Raw genomic sequence first — 15519 nt, forward strand, 5'->3', positions numbered from 1 at the left:
AATAAATTAGAATTTGAAACGATACTGCGACGCACGCACTATTTCCTTAATCTTTTTCGGTAAATAGGTATTCGATTATTACATATTTCATATCCAGAATGATGTTAACAAATGAAATTAAATGGATAATTTTTTGCATCTTTTGTAAATAATAATGGAATCAAATTTAAATTAAAAAATTCAAATCTTATTTTAACTCGCAATGTTTTATGCGGTCCATGGTCCATACGCATAAAACCAATTGAGCTATAAAAATTATGTTAATTGAGCTGTGAAAATTTAATAACGTAAAATTGAGAAACATGCGCATTACGTAAGGAATGCGTAAGAATTCAAAAATTAACGGAAGTGTATTAATATTTCTCGTAAGCCTCGTGCAACTTAATTTTATCTTAACAATAACTCATAAATTTCCATAATGTGCTGTTGAACGGGCTAATTTTAATTTTTTTTATTTGATCTTAAATCGATGCGAAAAACTAAAGACGTATTTTGTGTTAATAGTGCATTAGACGTCGGCTTACGTATATAGCGTGATCGACATAAGTGGACTGTGCGATGAGTTCTTGAAAAGTCTGAAAGTCAGTGTTGCAAGAGCTGTCGCACGGTTCGGATGAGTGACCTAGCTCACAGTTCAGAAACATAAATCAAACACGTGGGAATTATTGGTTTAGGGAATTGGGAAGCAAGAAAGACCAGGTGAGTGGCAAACGAAAATGGGGATATTTGGAGTCGTTGAGGGAAATTGCGATGTAACTATTTGATAAAATAATTTAAATTAAAAAATTCATAATTAGGTAAAAATACAAAAAGTATAAAAGATCTTTTATTCCATATTGCTTTTCGCACGTAACATAAACACTTTTAAATGTTATTTTTATAATAAAATTTATTACAATTTGGAAATAATTTAGCTGATTTCTATTTTTTTTTATGAGGGAGATATATAGTAGTTAAGTTAATTTGAAAATTTTATTAAGAAACTAATAGAGAGTATCTTGTATTTAATATTCCATACAAAATTATTTCTCTTTCGGGAATAAGGAATTTGTATTTATTATTACAAGTTTTGCAAAGAAAATAGATGATTGACTTGAAAACAGTTAACCATCTATTTTCGAATAGGTAATTTTTAAGGGTTTATTATTATTTTTAAGAATCGTTTTAAGCTGGGTATAATATTGTCATTATTCAACAGATATAATCAAAAATATCAAATTGCTACATGCAGAAAACACCGAATGTGATCCAATTCTGGTGTTTTTAGTGCAACCGAAAAAAATAACAAACAACTTAGAGCCAAAGCACATAACATGGCGTAGCGATATACGACAGTCGTAGTTGGTCATAGTCCTCGACTTGACAAATCAGTAGGATACGCTAAAGCTTGTGCGTTATTTACGTCCACGACTACGACTGTCATATGTGCTTTGGCCCTTAGGAACACAAACACGAATGTCTGAACACGTTCGTGTTCGCTGTTCATTCGCTAATATACCCAGCTTTATGTAAAAATTAATTTCTTTTATGTACCTATATATTATATTTACAGTTTCATTCCTTTAACGACAAAAATTGTGAGCACAAGAAAAAAAAACGTTAGAATTCTCGAGGTATAATATTATCCATATTCTCATTAAAATATTATTAATATTCTCTTCCAAATATTTTTTTTTTCATAAATTTGAGTTGATGAACATTATTGATAATGGATTTAGCATCAATTTTAAATTCTCATCGAAATAACATACATATTTTAGTGCCGTTAGAACGTGATCCATTAATCAGGTCAAGCAGCATTTCTGTCAATCTTGCGTTTATTTTTATGGCGCATGGAGAAAAATAAACGAAAAAAATATGATAAATTATTCGCATTTACGTGCCGATAAAAATGGATTTAATAATTTGCCATGAATAATCTATACATAAACTACTATAATACAGGACTAAAACTGCATCTAATCGACGGATGACGTTTATCTTACAGTTATATCGCATTTTGCGATACGCAGTAGAAATGAGCGAAGCTTTTACATTTTTTATTTTATAACGATAAGTAATCAGTTGAAGCAGTTCAACAAGGAGATTCTAGAAATTTTCCGTTCAATGTAGTTAATTTAGCATATCCGGTCATACGACAATCGAAATTAGCTCAATAACTGCAGGTATTAAAGGCAATAATCGGTAACCAGTTATAAATGCTGACGATTATTTACGTAATCATAAATTAACGTAATCATAATATCATTCTGTTCAGTTGGCTTTGCATTTCGTTTAACATGTAATCTGTATATCGTTTAATCCACATATTTTTTTCCTTATCCAATTTAATTTAAATTTAATTAGCAACGTTATCGCGGTAAATAATATTAAATATGGAATTATTAAATATTAAAAGTGGTAGTTTTTTGCATTAATAAAATCTTTAGATATTTTCGTGTCTAAAATTTCTTCTTTAATTTTATCATGTGCGCATGCCTCAACATACATGATACTTGTATCTCTAACTTCTATAGTGATAAAATATGAAACAACTTTGAACATAGTGTCAATAAATGACTTATCTGTCCGTATTGATAATCATTATAAAATGAAAACACGAAGAAATAACTGTTGAGTCCATTTCTAGTGTCCTGCACAAATGATTAATTTAGAATCGGCCTCTGATTATCGAAAATGAAAATTGACCGCAGTTTGTCTAAATTTTATACAAATATTTAACATGCAATATTAAATATTGTTGCATAATTGTAATTAAATAACAATTTAATCTGTTTGAAATAAAATCAAATTAAAATAAGTTTTATTATAAAAAATTTTAGTACAAAAGATGATTAATATTTTAATAAATATTTTTAAAAATGCCATATTAGCTGATAAATCTGGATATAAAAAAAGAAGACGTACAAAATAACGAAAATTCTCTGTGTCTTTTCATGATCTCTCTTAATACGTTCCTATGTACTTGTATTCTTTTCGAGGAAACGTCATATTTCTTCGCATTAATGTTTCACAACATGCTATAACCATCGTCATTCCAGATTGTATATAGCAATTAACTTAAAGCTTTTAAGTAACATTGACCGGTTGCGATCGATATAACTAGATGACAGTATAAATTGCCATTAGCATTTCGGACCTATATACTGCAATCGACATATTTTAATGCTGGTAAAATACTCCGATTTATCTTGATATTTCAAATGTAATTAAATCCGAAGGATATTTCGAATATTAGAAAACTGAAAGTTATCCAGATAATAATTAAAACATTCGAAGTGCTCTTCCGATAATAAGATAAAATAATATTTCGCGTCATAAGATGAAACCTTTCCGTTTTATTCGCATTGACCTTTTTCTTATTTTGGAGAGAATTATTGAATTTTATATATATTATTCGAACACAAGGACATACGTCATTCTGAAGTTAATAAAGTATTATATTAATAATATATCACCAATCCGAAGCTTATAAACAAGTTTTTTACTGTCATCACCTTATTGACAGCTTATCGATTAAATGTCAAAACTACTCGGCAACAACGCATTGTATTATTTTTATCATTTTATGACTCATTTATCAGAACATATGTATTGATCTCCCGATTTTATTCGAAAAATATTCACAATAATACGTTGTCAATCGCCAGTGCACATCGATCTCATACGCGAGAAGTGTTAATATAAATAGATCTTCTTCTTTTTCTTTTTCTGTAGCATTATAGTCCTTTGTGGACCAAAGTTTGCGCGACTATTCCTTACCTGCAGTCTTCTGCAATTATTTTCCAGTTGACAACTTTATCTTTCTATAGGGGCCGTCACCACGGAATCCACCCACCTTTCCCGGGGTCTTCCTCTTCTTCTGGAGCCGTACAAGTTGAAAGATTTTCATAACTACTCTGTCTTCCAACATTCGAATCAAGTATCCCAGCCATCTTATCCTTTGTGATCTGATATAGTAGACTATGGTTTTGCTATTTGTAATATGTATTTCTATAGTGTAGGATTCTGTAGCTCCGATGAAAATGTTTATTAAATATGTATATTAAAAGTTTATAAGAAGCTTGCTTAACCAGTTGGATGTGGCAACCATATCGTTTTTTCCGTGTGGTAATGATGCATATATGCGCGGAAAAAAAGTGCCACTACTGGTAATGACGCATATATGCGCACCATGAATATTTCTTCCAATGTTTAACGGATTTGAATATAACTTGGTACACCCATGCTTTTTGAATCGCTGAAAACAGGTCTTATCAGTTTTGGCACAAAACGTTGATTTCGCATTACCAGTGAACCGGTTAAGTGTTGAGTAGATGTTTCATTTGAGCTTTAAAACATTTATTAAATTGTTTATGAAATGTAAATTTAAACATGGAATTGTTTATGGAGATGTTCACGGTTACACGTTTGATAGGCGTTCGGAAAGTGTTGTATGGTGTTTCCGGAATGTTGCAGTTTAGGCAGCAGTTCACAGCGCTGCCTAAAACACCTCGTGAATATTTGCAACACTTCAAAAACACGAACGCCTATTCTTAAATCTTAATTAAAGTCATCTAAAATAAATCTTAAATTTAAGAAGCAAGATTTGTCATAAAAAATACATACATTTTATGTCTTATGTTTATTTAATTATTATCAATCTTTAAAAAAATAAAGGTACCATACTAAAATAAAATTACATTGACGTTATATCAATCTAAAAGTGTGCCACACTTTACTATCAAAGTGAACTCCACGCGATACAACGGATAATTCGAGTTGTGCAGTTCCGTGATTTATATGTATCGGTCTTATACCATATCGTTCGTCATATTTTAAATACGAGAAACGGATTCCATCGGATGTCATTTATGATTTAGAATTGTAAATAATTTAGCGTTTTTGTCGTAGTATTTAAAAAGTGATTTATTTGCGTTTGAGAATGTTTTTATTAAAAGAGATTTCCATGTTGTGGAGATGTTTATTAATTGTTTATGAACAGAACGTTTCAGAGATGTTGTAAGATTGTTTTAATGTACGCTGAAATCAATGTTACGTGACCTTTTTCAAAGTGTTTCTTATGAAGTGTTTAAGTGGCGTTTAATGACATATAGTCTCAAACGTTTCCATTAGAGTTTTTTAAGTATTTATAAAATATTTGTCAGCAAAGAGTTTGCCAGATGTTTGCAATGTGCTTCCAAACAGTCCATCAATAAAATTCTTCATAAATAGTGTAACCATTGATACAACTCTTTATAAACAAATATAAACATAATTTCTTCCTAACAATTTTTGCCAAGGAGAACCCGTCGTTGTTTCTAATTGGTTCGTATATTTTTCTCAGAACCTTCTTATTGTCAGAGGTAGCTGTAGCTGTCGACATTCTTTCGCTTTCAAGGGTCTCAGGCCTACAATAAAAAATTGATCTCATCGGTGTTTTGTAGATTCCATTTTTAGACCATTTTTTTTTAAAGTAATTTGAATTTCAAGAGCTTTTCATAGGCATGACATAATAACACTTTGGCGCTGCCTGAATCTATTGTGGCAGTTGTGTACGAGAAGATCATCCGAAGGTATAACTGATTGTGAGTTACTTGCAAGAAACGTATTTCTATCCAGGAATATGCGGAGTAACCTGCAACGTTAAAAGGAGTTGAGAGCAGTAGCCAAGAAGCGGGGATCAGGAGGAAGAAGAGAGTCCTGACAGCAAAAACTTCGGAAATTGAGATAGTCCATGCGCGCAGGACTATCTCAAAGTGAAAGTGTAAAGTGAAAGTGTTTTACTTTAAAGTAAAGTGAAAGTGTTTTACTTTAGTATAGAAACTAAAAACACATCTTTCAACCCAGATTAAATACATGTAAGAATATAAACGGAAAAAATGGTAGAACAAAAAGAAATATGAGAACGATGGAAAGAACATTTCCAGACATTATCGTATATTTGCCTCCGGTAGAGGACGACAGCCAGATATACTATTATCAGAAAATGAAACGGAAATTTCAGAGTCGAGAAAATAGTAAACATCATTAAGAATATCATTAAGAAAAAAACTATAAAGCAAGACGAGGATAACATAACAGCAGAACTCAATTCGGGGGCGCGGAGTTACGTTCGACGATTCATCAATTTATAATCTTAGAACTCGTGCTCGGAGCACATGCCGCAGTCATATCATTCTTTTTTTTCATCTCTATTATTCTTCTTTTCGAAGGTCTCATTCATCGCGGCTCTTACCCTGTTTGTATCCTTTCCCACTGATAAGAGAAAAGAATCTTGCGAATCCGAAAATTCTGATTTTGATGAAACTTTACATACATGTAGAGGGGGAGGGGGATAAATAAGCGAATTTAGAAATTTTCAGTTACGGCCTAAAAACGATTCTAAGAAATGAAACCACCCCTTATATGTAGAGCGTCTTTTTGCTTTTCTCGATATATTTCGAAAGGTATTCGAGATATTAAGAAATGTTTTATATAATACTTTCGTGATTTAATCACATTAATAACATTTTGAAAAAATAATTTTTTTTATTATTTATTTATTTAATTTTTTTTAAATATTATTAATGTTGTTAAATAGAGGTATTCTTATCACAAAAGTTTTATATAAAACATTTTTTAATATCGTACCTTTTGAGAAGGGATTTCACTTCTTAACCCTTGTATCCACGATACTAGGGACCAATATCACAGTCTCCGATTAACGTGATCCTCTGATTAAACTCACTCTGCATCTCTTTCTAACTATCCCCCTAGAAAGAGACGAAAAGTGAGTTTAATCGGAGGATCACGTTAATCGGAAACTGCAGTGATATTGGCCCTAGAAATCGCTCCGAAATCTTCGACGGAGAAAGAATTGACCAATCATATTTAAAGAATTCGGCAATTGACAATGCGATTGGTTAATTCTCGATTTCTAGCATCGTGGATACAAGGCTTTAGAATCGTTATTGAGCCGCCACGTTCTACATTCTCCCCCCCCCTCCGCCCCAAGGTTCTTTCGTGAGTATTCGTTGAGCATTCCTGTTTCCTGTTGACTTGATGGCATTGTGACTTCTCCGTTATTACTATCTAGTAGCTAGAAACAGATCCTGGCCTCCTCTAATTGAGTAAGTTTTTCAATGTCTCATTTCATTTGTCTGAAGTTATTGCCTCTACCTCTCTCACAATCAGTCTCTGCCTCAGCTTTAATTTAATCGAAAAGTGATCCGAATCACAATTAGCCTCACGACAGCTTCTAACGTCTAATATTGAGATTGCATGCCCCCTATTAACAAATAATCTATTTGATTAATTTCTCTTCCTCCTGGTTTGTTTATGGATTTCATTATGTTAAAAGGGGACACTGCTGATCTACATATATATCTAGACAGGGGGCAAATTCACGGACCCGCAGTCCGTTGCCACATGTATAAGTGAATGCATACTTGCCATTTTGTTTATAAAAGAGTCTTTCCCGAATCTTAGCATTAATATTAATGTCCTAATATTAATGTTATGTCATGCCTGCTGACTCTGCCGCAAACGATCAAAATCGTCGTAAAATTTGTCCTTCTCTTCCTCCTCGTTGTCCTCCATGGGTGCGTACAGATATCACAGTTATACTTTGAAATCTATCCCTGAGTCTGAGGTCTACAGAGCCCATCGTTAATCATTCAGATTCAAAGAGAGGGTTTCTCCTTATTCCTTCCTCGACATAGAATCCTGTGGATCCCTGAGACCTGATTTTTTTACTACTATAGTGTATATTTACCACGGAATTTAATTCTCCTTGTCCTTTACATCTAATCTCCTGGTACCACACTCAGCACTACTTCGCGTTATCTCTTCCGTCACTTCAGTCATTTCTTTCGAGATCGGAGATGTTACTTGATCTCAATTTCAGGGAGGGGGGGGGGATATCACCGTCACGTAAAGGTTAACAATAAGCACAAGAAATTGAGAGTGAGATGTGCGGAATGTCACATCCGTAGATCAGTCATTGAATTATACCTCGCCTTCCTTTTGATGCCAATATAAATAAATTAATAAATAAAGTATTAATTATATAAATGTATTATTATTAATATTATTAGTACATATAGAATAAACGCATTATATTTTAAATAATAAATTATTGCGTTAAATAAGTAAAAGAGATGAGCGTAAGTTGTGTTTATCATAATTCCTTAATTACAGAAGTTTAAAATGAATGTTCGAAGTATGCATTTATCAGTATATGTTACAAACATGTTTTGACGTAATGCAGTTTCAAGATATATTCTCAATATCAGTGATCAACAACTTGGTAGTATGTTACTGTTGAACCAATGGAAAACATAGGAAGAGTGCGTGATAGAATTTTGCAAGTCATAATATGGTGCTGCTTGCATAAGCAGCTTCGGTCTTATCATCTGCGAGCTGCAAACTCAATATTAAAACATGCGGTTGCGACATGTGAGGCGGATACTGAGCGTTTCCTTTAACTTTTCATAAACTATATTTATAAATGATTACTCATATAACGTTTTCTGATATAATGTTTTTGTATCTAGATTTATTCTGGAAAACATTGCCATACACACATCCCATATGTTCCACATATGGCATTGTGTAGCGCGATATATAACGATAATTGAAATTTTATTACAAAACATACATCCTAATAAGTGAATATAGGGGGAAGTGGAGGACATTGATACCATTTTTTCAAGAGTTAAATAAATAACTTTGCAGATAGATTAAGATAAATGTAATAGGTTAAATTTAAAGGCTTATCCTTCTACTTACGTGTTTTTATTGCCTTTTTGCTGTAGGTTAATAATAAGAAATGTTATAATATTATTTGTAAAAAATGATATTCATATCAATGTACCTCATATGCGGGGTACAATGATACGGGCATGGGGCACTTTGATTCTCAGTGATCTATATTAATATTATTCAGAAATAAATTGGATTATTATTAAAACAAGCTATGTTAATTGTATATAGAGATTTATTTATATGGAATTAACAATTATTTCGAAAATAAAAATACAAGAATCTGTTTTTTAATCACTCACGTATAGTATATATAGTCTATAATAATGAGAAATACAAAATAACTCAAATCACATCTTTGAAAAACATTTGAACACAAAAGTAATTTATCTTATCACATAGAATAATTATTGTTAAACACTTCTAAAGTATTGCAATTTCTTAAGTATTGCAGATTTAATCAGTCAAATAAACTTTTAAAAACAAAACTAATTAAATATTCTCAAAAATAAAAAAATTAACATATTTTGTACTTTATCTTAGAATTAATAATTATTAACATACATAGCCGGGATACTCAGGCCTCTGAAAAATTGGCGTATGTCCAATGCATTGGCGGACCACGCCAGATTTTGCAGTCTGATTATGACGTTCATTTTCAAAGGTCGTACGACGCTTGTATCTTTTAGACTTTAGACACTTCTTTCTTCTTTACTCTGTTTTTTCCTCTCTCTTTCTCTCTCTTTCTCAGCTAAAATTTAGTTAACCGTCATTGCAACATAGTTTATAAATATAATCTTCTTTGTTCAAAATGACCGTTAAAAGTGTAAGTTGTCTCAAATGAGATGGAATTCAAAATTTATGAGAATTATTATTCTTTTATGAAAGTTTATGAAAGTATTATAAAATTTATGAAAATTATTATTCTTTTATTTACTCTAAGTTTATGAGAATTATATTACAAAGTGTATAAAAATTATTAATTTTTTGTTTAATTCATGCTGCAATATATTATTAAGTTAAATTTACCAAAAACTGGCACTAGCTTTAATAAAATATTAAAACAGGAACTATTTGTCGTATGTTTCCTCTACATAAAAGATACATGACAATCAATCCAGAGTCACGTGACAACCAACCCTGGGTATGGGGTAAGTTATCATATTTGCGCGGTTTTACTTAGAATTAAATAACTTTTTTGTGTATAAATTATACAAGTCTAATATTTTTTTTTCTTACACTTAAAGGATGTAGCTACATTATATAAAGTAGTATACGATATTATAAAATGTTGCTAATATTTTTTTAAAAATCAGTATTTGAAAAGTATGACAACTAGCCCCGGTCTCTCCTAATGAATGAATACATGTTATCATAAATTATAATGACATTTATAATTTGATAACCTTCGATGACATGACATTAACTTTATGGTATTATGATATCACAGTTATTATATAACTAATTCCCTTAAGGTGATCCTAAAGCCGTGATCCTAACCGGTTTTTTTCAGTTTTTTTCTTAAATCTTTTAATTGGCTAATCTTTTAATTGGCTTTATAGAAATGCAAAATTCTTGTCTAAAATTAAAGTACGCATCAAAATCTAGGTCATGGTGGTCGAATTTATATCGAAAACGAAAAAAAATTAATATTTTTTGTTATACGTGACGACCACCACATATAAATTCGACCACCATGATCTAGATTTTGATGCGTACTTTAATTCTAGACAAGAATTTTGCATTTCTATAAAGCCAATTAAAAGATTAGTGCTAAAAAAAAACTGAAAAAACCGGTTAGGATCACGGCTTTAGGATCACCTTAACTTCTCGGATCATAATAACCTGAAGATGAAAGATTTTCTTCATCAGTTTTTGGTATCATATTTTGCAAAAAGACAGAGAAAGTATTTTACAAGTACAACGTGATGAAAAAGTTCAGTATAAAATTAGATTCGATAGAAGCTGCTTGAACCTATATATATGACTTATATATTTTTCTGTCGATCCGCTATTCGCGATTTACTCTTCATCTTCACTGTTTTATATTTTTAATTTGGTTCTTATTTCTACGTCATTTCTTCCTTTTTCCGTTTTACATTAACCTACTCTTAATTATATTGATTTGTCATATCGTATCTCAATTGTAATATATTATGATTTTTCTTTTCTTAAATTACACGCAAACTGCCTGCAATATAACAACAGGTTGGCAGCAGATTTGATATCGCAACAGATCATCTGCATTAAATTCGTGTTTTGCCGGCAGAACCTGCTGATTAGGCTGTTTTACTATAGATTTTCAGTACTGGCAGTGAATATCGGAAATCGGAACACAGCCATAATCTGACAGCAATTATCAGCAGAAAGCGAGCAGAATCGTTATTTCGTAGACATTTAATGGAATACATTATTAAAATGGTTATAACATATGCATTGGCGGGGAGGGGGAGGGGGTAAAAACCCCCTTTTAAATAAAAATTAGTTTAAAAAATCTAGAACAAAATCCATTAAACATTAAAGCAGGATCAGAAGTTTCACGTTCTCGTCGTTGATCCCGGAGTAAAAGCTCTCTAAGCGTGATACTAAGAAAAATATGAAACCAAATAATTTTGCCAAAATCCCCCCCCCCCCCCCATTATCGACGTCAAAATCCGCTAGTAGATGTATTATATATGTATGATATGGCATAGGAAAGAGGAATGGAAAATAATTTACTTATAGAGCTGTTTAAGGGTACAGAAGAGTGTGATGGGTCCAGTAGGGCTATGGACATAGGAAAGTATTAGCTATAGGAAATAGGTGGTTCGTCATTAGTTAAGATTGTGTATGTTTAGGTAAATAAATGAATGGAATGGTTTTATAGTAAAACTGAGTACTGTTAGGTAAGAGAAATATGCAGATAAAAAGATTTTAAGGAAAAGAATTATTAATATATGTATGAAGAAATAAGGGAAATAGTTTTATAATATTAAGGAGGTCGGCGCGTTTGTATAATTTTGTTTTCTTGATTAAACAGTGTAAAGCTAGTCTCAGAAATGATTCATAAATAACATATTATCATTGGGATAGAAAAAGCGTAAAAATCGCAATTTTATCCCATTTTTATACTTGATATTGTTTAACCCTCAGAAAACACACAGGGTCAATTTGACCTTTACCTCGAGTTTCTACTACATTTCAAGAATATACACGTAAATTTTTAGCAAAAAATATAAAAAAAAAATTTTTTTTCGTATAAATTACGTTTTTTTCAAAAAAATATTCCTTTTTGAATTTTTTTTAACTATGTAAATAATTCCAACGGCACTTTTTATTTATATCAACTGATTTAACAATGTTCCAAGTACATCTGGAAATTTTTCCAAGCTGATCGCACTCGTCAATTTAAAATGGTGGACGATCAAAGTGTGTGTAGGGTCAGATTGACCCAGAGTGTTCTCCATGAATGAAAAAATAGATGTGTTCTCCGAGGGTTAAATAAATCATTTAAAAATTGAAAAAATTCATCTTAGAAAATTAAAAAACCGCGATTGCAATTCTCGAAGTCAAAAAAGTGTAACATAAAAATTTCATTTTTATCGTATATAAAAGCAGATATACATAATATGATATTTATATAGGGAGTATATAGTACAATTTCTATAACTTTTAAAGCGAATATCTCACAACGGTGAAAGTCAATGAAATTTTTTCTACATATTGTTGATATAATTAACTTTCGTATTATCTATATATATATAGATAATCTATATATACATATATATAGACTTGTATTATATACTTCATCAAATGCGCCAACCTCCTTAAAGTAAAGATAGAGATAAGATAATGAAAGATAAGATATGTGAAGAGAGAGGCGCAAGAATTTAGTTATATATTATAGAGTCTGAGTAATAGTGAAAAAGAGGTATAATTATTTAAAAATATAAGATAGTTTTGAGTTTAGCGCGCAGTAAGTATGGAAGGTACGTATGAGTGAGTTAAAGGGAAATAATAGATTTCGGAGTATAAGGTTTTTATGTAGGAATTTTGTGGGAAAACAGGTTTGTGTGCAGGTAAAAGAATTTGGAGATTTAGGATATAAGTTTTGTAAGTGTTGGAACATCGAGGATGTCACTTTTAGAGACCAGCAAAGGTATTTATTTTTTGGTAGTTATATTTTGTGTTAAAAATATGAAATTAAGAAATATAGCAAAGTATAGAATGAAAAAGGAAGGAATTAAATTAATGCCAAAGATAAAGATATGACAGGTTATGTTTTAAGTAGCTTTTTGTAATTGTAAGAAATAAGTTAGAAAGGTATGGGTGGATGAGTATGGATTTTTATTTTGTAAATCAAGTCCGCCTTTCATGGCAATTGTAAGCTTGAAGTAATAAATTCTACTTTACATAGATATATTTATGATATGCATTATGAAAGAGATATATGTATATTTAAATGAAAATTTAAAGAAAAATTTTGTTCAATTTACAGATTCTGTTATGTTATTTCTGCTGACATTTTATCGATATATAATAAAATTTGCAACAGACACTTTCAAAATCTGTTCTCGACAGATTTGGTTAAATTAAATGATTATATTTATATAATCCGAACTACTCAGTCCGCCGAGTCTGAAGGCGGAGTTGATTATATTTAATAAGCAGAATCAAAGATAAAGAAGAAGTCTGTGTATCAGAACCAATAATAAAAAAAAACGAAATGTAATTATATTATATATTAAAAGGCTTTATTTACGAGAAATGTATGTCGCAAACTTCTAAAATTTTTGCATGTGTAATATAATATTCATATATTTCTTTATGAAAAGTAGATATTTGATACAGTAAAATATTAAAATCTTTTTGATAAAAATTAATCCGTAATGGCTCGATATTCGATATGTAGTACAATTGTCGAGAGTATTTAATGGATATTTTCCTTATTGTTTCCTTACGTCTTTGTTATTCCATGACTTTTTGAAAACCTCATAATTCATCCTTTATATAGATATAGATATATGATTTTCCATATAAGATTTTATTAAAAACATCTATGATTTTTTAACGGATAAAAAATATCATGGTTTCAATAAATATTTTAATAATGTTTACAGTTTAGATCTTACAAATATGTATTTAAATGATATTAATAATATAGATTTAAATCAGTTTTAAATACTGCATTTGTGCTGACAATGTTATCACTCGCATTTGAACATTATCATTTAAACAATTTATTGTTGCAGTTATTACAGATTCGAGTTATAAAGTATATGCCAAGCGTAATTGAATGTATTGCGTTATTCTTATACACTGTTATATAACAATATGATATCCGGTTTTCGAATCTCGTGATGAATAAAAAACCGGTATTCAATTAAATTCAATGAGATTAAATACTATACAATGCATCTATAACGCTATTAATATTAGATAATACATGTAATTTATAATTAATATAATTACCGAAAATTTTTAAAGTTACATAAGATTATTTAATATTATGATACAATTATATAGCATTTATTTACGCGGTAATAATATGTACGATGTATTAATTAACATACGTAAAAAAAAAAAAAAAAATAATAATTGAAGATAAAATTAATTGTCGCCGATAAAACTGTTTATTAGACTCAGGAAAACATTTTTCGTATATAATTATAAATAAAATATATGTTTATATATAGATATACAATATATTATATATATATATATATATATATATATATATATATATATATATATATAATATATATGTTTTCTTTCTCTTATATAATCTCTACTGTTCGTATATACAAGAAATATAATAAAAAGAAGAATTAAGAAATAATTAAAAGGATAATTTTTGTAGTTTTTTTTAATAAAAAAAATAAAGTTTAAGAAAATGAGAAAAAAATTGTCCATGTATGGACATATAAATGTAATAACCGTATAAAAAATATTATTATACAGAATATTGTATAATATAACCAATTTTACTTTTTGTAAAAGAAAACAATTATGCAAAAGTTATTTTTCTAATTATTTTTCAATTATTCTTCTTATTTTTCTTATACATATATACGAATAGAGATGATACAAGAAAAAAAATATATAGATACAATAATAAAAGAAAATAAGACCATTATGATATAATTAAATTAAAATTAAAGTCATTTACGGTCTGAGCTTGGATCTTAGGAGCTAATAATGAGTCTGTTTTCTATTACTGAACTGGCTGCACTAGTTCAGAATTAATTTATCTTTTTCCACCCAATGTGGAGTAAAAAAGATAAACTCTGACTTGTGCAGCCAGAGAGTTCAGCAATAGAACACAGACCCATTATTTCTGTGTATTACACATATTTTTTCAACCTTAATAAACTGCGCGCCGACTGAATTGTCAGACTTACAACACAGTTCTTGTTCTGAAATAATAAAGAAGAAATAAGAAAGAAATCCAAATAAAAATCCAAATAACAGTAGAGAATTCATTGCGCAATAAATTCTCTACCGTTATTTAGATGCTTAGCATCAAAGTTAAACCGAATCGATTTAATTAGAGAGAAGGAAGGGAACTTTACTACCCCAACAGGAACTGTGTTGTAAGTCTGACAATTCAATCGGCGCTCAGTTTACTAAGATTGGAAAAAAATATGTGTAATACACAGAAATATTATTAGACTACCAAGATCTCTAAGCTCGGACCGTAAATGACTTTTATTCTAATTTGATTGTATATATTTATTAGACATATATTTTATATACAATTATATAAAAAAATTTTTTCCCGGGGGGGATATAAACAACAGAAAAAACTTATATTCG

General features: G+C 30.1%; 1 long non-coding RNA gene across 1 annotated transcript; it reads left to right on the top strand.

Moving 5' to 3' along the window:
* Positions 1-558: 558 nt before the first annotated feature.
* Positions 559-4580, top strand: LOC112464832. Its single transcript, XR_003041957.1, has 3 exons — positions 559-699; positions 1553-1613; positions 3813-4580. It is a non-coding gene; the product is annotated as an uncharacterized LOC112464832 (long non-coding RNA).
* Positions 4581-15519: the final 10939 nt, after the last annotated feature.

The sequence above is a fragment of the Temnothorax curvispinosus genome, unplaced genomic scaffold (genome assembly GCF_003070985.1).
Source record: "Temnothorax curvispinosus isolate PA1 unplaced genomic scaffold, ASM307098v1 QBEX01014594.1, whole genome shotgun sequence".
Classification (NCBI taxonomy): Eukaryota; Metazoa; Arthropoda; class Insecta; order Hymenoptera; family Formicidae; genus Temnothorax; species Temnothorax curvispinosus.